This window comes from Lactuca serriola, chromosome 2 (assembly GCF_051521515.1).
Source record: "Lactuca serriola cultivar US96UC23 chromosome 2, Lser_US96UC23_V15, whole genome shotgun sequence".
NCBI classification, from domain to species: Eukaryota; Viridiplantae; Streptophyta; class Magnoliopsida; order Asterales; family Asteraceae; genus Lactuca; species Lactuca serriola.
This window is the reverse complement of record NC_136409.1, coordinates 123,682,095-123,689,393: the sequence shown is the minus strand read 5'-3', so window position 1 is coordinate 123,689,393 and position 7,299 is coordinate 123,682,095. Positions and strand designations below refer to the sequence as shown.

Here is a 7,299-nt window from a genome sequence, read left to right as displayed (position 1 = left end):
GTGAAGGATAAAGGGAAAATATAGTTGAGGAAGAAGATGAAGATGAAGATGAAGATGATGCAACCATTGCGGACATGTTGAAACGCAAAAACAGTCGCAATGTGGATGATGATGTCAATCGTGTGGCGCGAGAGGCTGAAGAAGCCGAACGCAAGCAGAAGGAAGACCACGATCTCCTCGAGAGCAGGAAGACTCTCTTCCCTGCCTGGACTCTGGAGCGCATGATTAAAGAGGCCATAGATACTCCTAGCATCTTATGGCTCGAGCCGGTTATCTCGTTCGACTGCTATAATTCTGTCGATTCGCAGTTCGACATGCCGTTGACTCGAAAGGCGTTTATCTTCCATGCCTTCTCAAATATTTTTGAAGTCCCTCATCCGAACCCTGAGGTGGATAGGGAGTTGATCGAATTCTATCTGAAGGCTGCTCGTCCTCAGTATCAAACATGGAGCGCCTAGAAGATAGTGAACGTTCGGGTCTTAAAGCCTTACACCGAAGGAAGATTCATCAACGTTCGGTTCAAGGTGGTTCGAGGGTCTGCGAGAACTGAACATCTGATATCCTTGGCAGATCTACCAAACTTAAATCCTCATGACTGGATTGTATTGCATAATATCCTTTTGACTGATGAAGCCGAATATGGTCCCATTATAGACCATATCAAAAGGATGTTAGTCTGCTACATCATGGAGGTTGCCCTAATGGATCAGGAGGTTGCCACAGTTTTCAAGAAGAAACCGAAGATAGCTCCTGTGGGATCGGCCAGTGATCTCAATCAAATGCAAATGGGCAACATTGATCCGAGACGTAATTCGGTTTTGTTCACTAGAGCTGAAGGACAGAAATGTCTCTTCGCTTTAGCTGACAAACATCTTTACACCACTGCTTGTCTAGAGCATGTGTTATCGATCATTCGAAGGTGTAAAGAGAATGCAGCGGATGATGTCAAGTACTTCAACGACATGATCCAGTGGTACATCAGGTTTAGACAGACAATACTTGCTCTCACCAAGCGTTTGTTTAACACTGTGAAGAAGAAGGTACCTGCTTCAGCTGCTGGCCCAAGTAACAAGTAAAGATCTCGCTCCAATTGACGCAAAGGGGGAGATTGTTGGGTTGAAGATTCATTTGAAGATTGCGTCATTTGGGCTCGGCTGTTAGTCCATTTAATTTTGTATTCCGGTTTTGGGCCTGTCCATACCGTGAGTTTGCTAGGTTACTATATAAGTATATGCTTGCATGCATATTAGGTTAATGATTTAACGATTGATCTAGACGATTACGATAGCATTCCAGATTTCTTTATCGTTCTTGTAAACCTCCAACCCTCTACAGTTGATGTTCTTGATCGAGTTCTTCTGAGGGTTTATTTTATAATCATTCGACTTGTTTGATTCATCGTTGAGTTGTTCTTTATTTCGCATTCGTTCTTACTGTCTAAATATTTATTCAACTGTTTAAGATCTAATCGATCTTCAAGATTAAGTTTTAATCTCATCAAAGTCAAAGGATCTGAGGAACAAGAGAGTGGAGCTGGTAAAGGTGCAATGGCAGCACCGAAAGGGCTCGGAATGGACCTGGTAGCCGGACGACGAGATGAGGGAACATTACCCCGATCTTTTTCAGGATCGAGCAGCAGACTTTGAGGATGAAGTCTAAGATAAGTGGGGAAGATTTGTAACACCCGATTCCCGGTACGCAGTTAATTCAAGCATCCTTGTGTTTTTCTCTGGGACTTGACGAGTTGGAGGCCCAACTCAACGAGTAGAGTCGAGATCCGCAGACAGTTTAAGTGACCTACTCGACGAGTCGGAAGACTGTCTCAGCGAGTAGGTGTTGTTTGGGTAAAACCCTAAATTGAGGGTTTGCACCCTATCTAAACACCTTATCTCATCCTCCATCATCCCATATACTCCCAGAAGACATCATATCGAAACCCTAGCCGTTTTTGTGTGTTCTAAGGCCATTTTAGTGCTTTTTGGTGGATTGTGAAGCTTGAGAAGAGGAAATGAACTTGTGAGACCAAGGGGAAACAAGAAGATCCAGAGTTTGGAGCTCCTTTTCAACTTATTGGAGGTATGAAGCTCAACCTTTGTCTATAGATCTTGATTTTTGGGCCTTTTCCTTCATCTTTCTAAGGCCTAGAGAGGTTGTATTCGAGATTTAGTGTTGGAAGTCAGTGTATTCTTTAGATCCCGGTCTATTGGGGGGTTTATGGCACAAACGTGCCCATTTTGTTTCCATGAACACCCCATGCACCTTGCAGGCCATCTTTTATGGCTTTTTGGGCCAAAGACCCCTTGCACACGTACCAAGTTTGGAACTTTACGTGTAAAATGGACATTAGGAGGCTAGATCTATGGTTTTGGTGTATCAAGTCCCACTGAAATCGACGGTTTAGTTTTGGACAAGGAGGAACTCGGCGAGTCACTTGGGTGACTCGGCGAGTCGAGACGCTTTTTCCCCAAAAACTTCTTCTGGAATGGTTTTGGTTGAGTAAGAGGAACACTCAGCCTGCTAGGGGTTTGCCTTGGACCTGGAAATCATGGGACTCGACGAGTGATAGAACAGACTCGACGAGTCCAAGGCAATCTCCCAATCTTTGAAGATGGACTCGACGAATTGTTCATACAACTCGGTGAGTCAAATGAAGATGGTCCTGATGGTTTGAATGGAGGAGAACCTGTTGAGTTCTTGCTAGACTCGACGAGTGAAGTCGGGGTAGGATCGGGTTAATAGAGTATGGACTCGATGAGTTGGTAGACCAACTCGGCGAGTCAGGTCAACTGGGTGTTGAATTTGACCGATGTTGACTTTGCCTGTGATGCGACCAGGTCCCGAACCACCAGCTATGTGGAAGAGCTCCTTCACAGCGGAACCTGAGAGGTCACACAAGAGAAAAGGATGTCAGTTTTTGATATTTGCATATTTAGCCTCATAATAAGTATAGATTTTTATCATTTATTAGCTAATTTATCGCATATCATGGACAAAAGGTACTTAATAATGCTTGAATTGTGTTTTCAGTCCAAAAGTGAAGCTCGGAATCAAAAGGAAGCAGGAGAAGCGGTTGCGAGCTCGGGAATTGAACAAAGAAGAAAGCCACCAAAAACAACACCTACTCGGCGAGTAGGGTCGACTACTCGGCGATTCCGATCGAAGAATCGAGAAGATAAAGACTCCGTGACTTATCATGTATGGGAATGAAGGGATGGACTCGGCGAGTCGGCAATGGACTCGACGAGTCGTTTCGCATCTATAAAAATAGTTGCCCAGATCGCCATTCGATATTCTGGAACCCTTGGGGAGAAGCAAGCTGCAAATCAGAGCCAGGAGACATCTGAAGAACGAAGATACAACCTAGAATTCAATTCCAAAGAAGATTTGAGGCAAATTCTCATCATTCTACTTAATCTATTGTTTTTCAATTATGGTTAGACAATTAGAATTCATTTTATTGCTGTTAATTACCTTAATCATGAGCTAAAACTCTTAAACTTCTATTTGGGGATACGAAATTGAGACTATGGTTTGATTTATGGTCGGATTAATTCAATGTTGGTGATTTTGTTGATTTTATCTTGTTAAAGAACTTTGTGTGTGAATAATAACTATTTTTCTGTTAATAGGAAGATAATTAAATAGTATGAACATCTTTTAATTGTCAACCTCATATGCTTATGTGACCACTTCATCATATGACTAGGATTAATGAACATGAAACTAGAATTAATAAGAAAAATGGGTAAATTCATGTATGAGCTTGTGTGATGACCATCAACAAGAATTTAACTAAAGGACCAAATTAGTTAGCTATTACAAGTCTAAATTAACCCGAATAAATAATCTAGTGAATTAAATTAAATTAGACAACTGATCACTATTTGAGTTTGTTTGTTCTCTACGGATTACTGCAGCGAACGTGAATCTAATCACTTGAATCGGTAACCAATAGAAGAATTAATCCATTGCACTATTACCATAATATCAACCATAGGATCAATTGAGTTGAACTAAACAGAAGACCTTCCCATTATTGAATTTAGTTAAATCTTTGCTTTTCTAGTTTTTAGTTTAAGTGATAGTTAGTAAGTTTCTAGTCTTGTAAAACTAGAGAAAACCCCTACTTATTAATTAATTTAGATAAAATTAGTCTTTAGTTTTAATTTACCTTTCCTGTGTTCGATACCCTACTTACTTAGCTATACCACAATTGATAGGTCCACTGCCTTTGTGTGTTCATTTTCTAATTAAAAAGTAGGTTTAAAACTAAGTGAGTTTACACACACATCAAGTTTTTGGTGCCGTTGTCGGGGAACGGTTCTAAATTAGCATTAAATTCTATTTTTATCGATCCTTTGTGTAAGATTTTTCTTACACAAAGTTAATTCATAGGTAATTTAGTAATTAGTATAATTTTTAATAAAAATCCGTTTTAATAAGTAATTAAAAAGTTTTTCTGTTTATACCGTGAACTTGCCGAGTGCACTCGTGACAACTCAGCGAGTCCATCGCTGTTCACAGTTTTATTTTTTATTTTATTTTTGTTCTTTTTACGCGTTTTTCTTGTTTTATTTACAGTTGTTCCATGACCCGAGGATCTGATACACCTCTGATCCCTCCTCTCGAAGACCCGGAATCCGCACTAAGGAGGAGCAAAGGAAAAGCCGTTGGAGAATCCGTTTCTTCAAAGAATTCTCCACTAAAGAACCTCAAGTCCGTTTTCAGCAAGAAGAAGAGCAGCAAATCAAGAGCATCCAACGCTTCTTTGACAATCGAAGACCCGATTAAAGAAGACACCGAGTACGAGACCGAGGAAGAAGAATAACTTACATACGAGCACGAATCCAATTTTGAAGACTATTTAGCTATCACTATGGCTAATATTGATGAAGTCCCCATGGGGGAATGGAAGAAGAGGATGCACGATGACAATGGCCCGGGACTTGTGCAACCCACAAATCCCGCTACTGCTATTTTCGAGCTTAAGGGTCATATCCTCGCTCAACTCAAGGAGATTCCCTTCTATGGAAAACACCACGAAGATGCCTACAAGCACTTGGATGAAGTAAATGATGAGGCTGACTACTTCAATGTACCAAATGTGCCACGCGAGACCCAGCTACTTCATATGCTTCCAGTCACATTCAAGGGTGCTGCAAAGGATTGGCTCAAGTCACTTCCTCCCGATTTGGTCACCACATGGGCTAAAATGAAAAAAGAGTTCATAGACCATTTTTGTCCGCCTTCCAAAATAGCCAAGTTAAAGAAAGCCATTGCCAACTTCGAGCAACAACCCGGAGAGTCTCTTTATGAGGCGTGGGAAAGGTACAAAGTTCTTCTCAGAAATTGCCCACACCATGACCTTAATAGCCAACAAGAGGTCTCCATCTTCTATGATGGAGTCAGTGTCACCACAAGGCAATTTCTCGACTCGCAAGGCCCACTCACAAAGAAGGCACCCCCAGTAATCAAGGAATTAATTGAAGAATTCTATAAGCATTCTAAAGAATACCACAACCCAAGAAATGAAGTAAGTCGGGGGGTAGTGAACTCAGCCAATGATGGCATGGCGGCGATGATGGCTAAGCTCGATAGTTTAGATAGAAGGATGAAAAAAATTGATCAAACAATCCATGCTATTCGAGTTGGATGCGAGAACTGTAGAGGGCCTCATCTCACGAAGGATTGTGACTTGGATGAAAATGGAAACAAGAAGGCGCAAGTGTTCTACTCAAGCGGCGATCGATACGATGAGAATTGGCGGAAACCGAAGAAGGAATGGCTCCCGTATGAAGAATACAAAAAGGCGAAGGAGGAGAAATACAAGCAGAAGGAGAGGGGTTTTTATCAAAAGGAATAACCGGTTATGGAAAAGAAGGCCGATTTAGAAGAAATGTTCACTAGCTTTATAGCCGCGTCCGAGAAAAGACACAATGATCATGATGCAGCAATACAAGAGACCATAAATATGCTAAGGAATCAGCAAGCATCTATTCTCAACATTGAGAAGCAGCGAGGACAACTTGCACATCAAGTGAACGAGAGAAGACCGGGTCAACTTCCAAGTAAAACCGAGAATGGAGAATGTGAATACTGTGACCTCCAGTTGTGGAGAAATTTTCACCCCTGCACAGAAGATCTCCAAGGTGCATGCAGAAAAGACAAAAGAGTCGGGTCCAGCTAAACCCGACCAGACTCGCCGAGTCCCTCTAATGGACTTGACGAGTCCATGCTCTGATGACAAATCTGTTGTTTCATTAAGGCCTTACAACCCTCCTCTGCCATTCCCGATCAGAGCCATACCTGCTGAAAAGGTTAAAGCATACAGAGCTTTCATGGAGCATGTTAGATCCCTTCAAGTCAACGTTCCATTTGTGGAAACAATGCTTCAAACACCCAAGTCTGGTCGTCGAGTCGAGTCCATTAGAGGAGGAAAGGTTATGCTCTAATGGACTCGACATGAAGATTTTCCCTAATTCTACAGAAGATCAAGCAGTAGAAGGAGGAAAGGATGATGATTTTCAACACGTTCATGTAGCATGCCTCGATACAATAATGCAAGATGATGAAGACAATCCACTTGAAGAGGAGGCAAGCTTTGGAGAAGAGGAAAATGCAAGGGTTAGGAGAGATGATGTTGATCACCCATTCATTACCAAACCTCAAGCCCGAGTTTTCACCAACTATGAAGTAATGAAGTTTAAAGTAGGAGGGGTGAAAAAGATAGTGCAAGAGAATGGGGTAAAAAAGAAGAAGATGAGGAAAAGGGAAATTCATGCAACGGAAGATGATGCTATAAGGAAAAAGAGAGAAGAATTAAGACGGGCTTACAAGAAGAAGATACACGCTTACAAGACAAAGTATAAACAGCAAAAGATTAGGCGTGCATTCCCGAGGCAGGAAAATGAAGAAACGTAGATGGGAAGGAGTCCAGCTAACGACTCCTTAAAAAGAAGCGCTTGGCGGGAGGCAACCCGTTATTAGAGGTTGCTTTCTTTTATCTTTCTTGTTTTAGTTTTGTTTGATTTTCGTTTTTAGGATTTTATTCTAGTCTTCTAAATCATCAGGCATGACTGCCTGAGAGTGCGTATGGACTAAGTGTGGGGTGGAATGAATTTTTGTGACAAAATGATATAATTTTTGAATTTTTGCAATTAACTCACCGAGTCTATCCCTGACTCGACGAGTCTCTTCAGATCCCAGATAAGTTTACATTCGCAACCAGACTCGCCGAGTCTGACCTTGACTCGACGAGTCGGTTTTATTTACAGAAAAAAAAAATTTACATCTGGTAAA

The 7,299-nt window shown here is 41.5% G+C and overlaps 1 non-coding gene across 1 annotated transcript; it reads right to left on the bottom strand.

Annotated features, from left to right (window-relative positions):
• Positions 1–5,260: 5,260 nt before the first annotated feature.
• On the bottom strand, positions 5,261–5,367 carry LOC145090927 (small nucleolar RNA R71). Its single transcript, XR_013701848.1, has one exon. It is a non-coding gene; the product is annotated as a small nucleolar RNA R71 (small nucleolar RNA).
• Between the last annotated feature and the right edge of the window lie 1,932 nt (positions 5,368–7,299).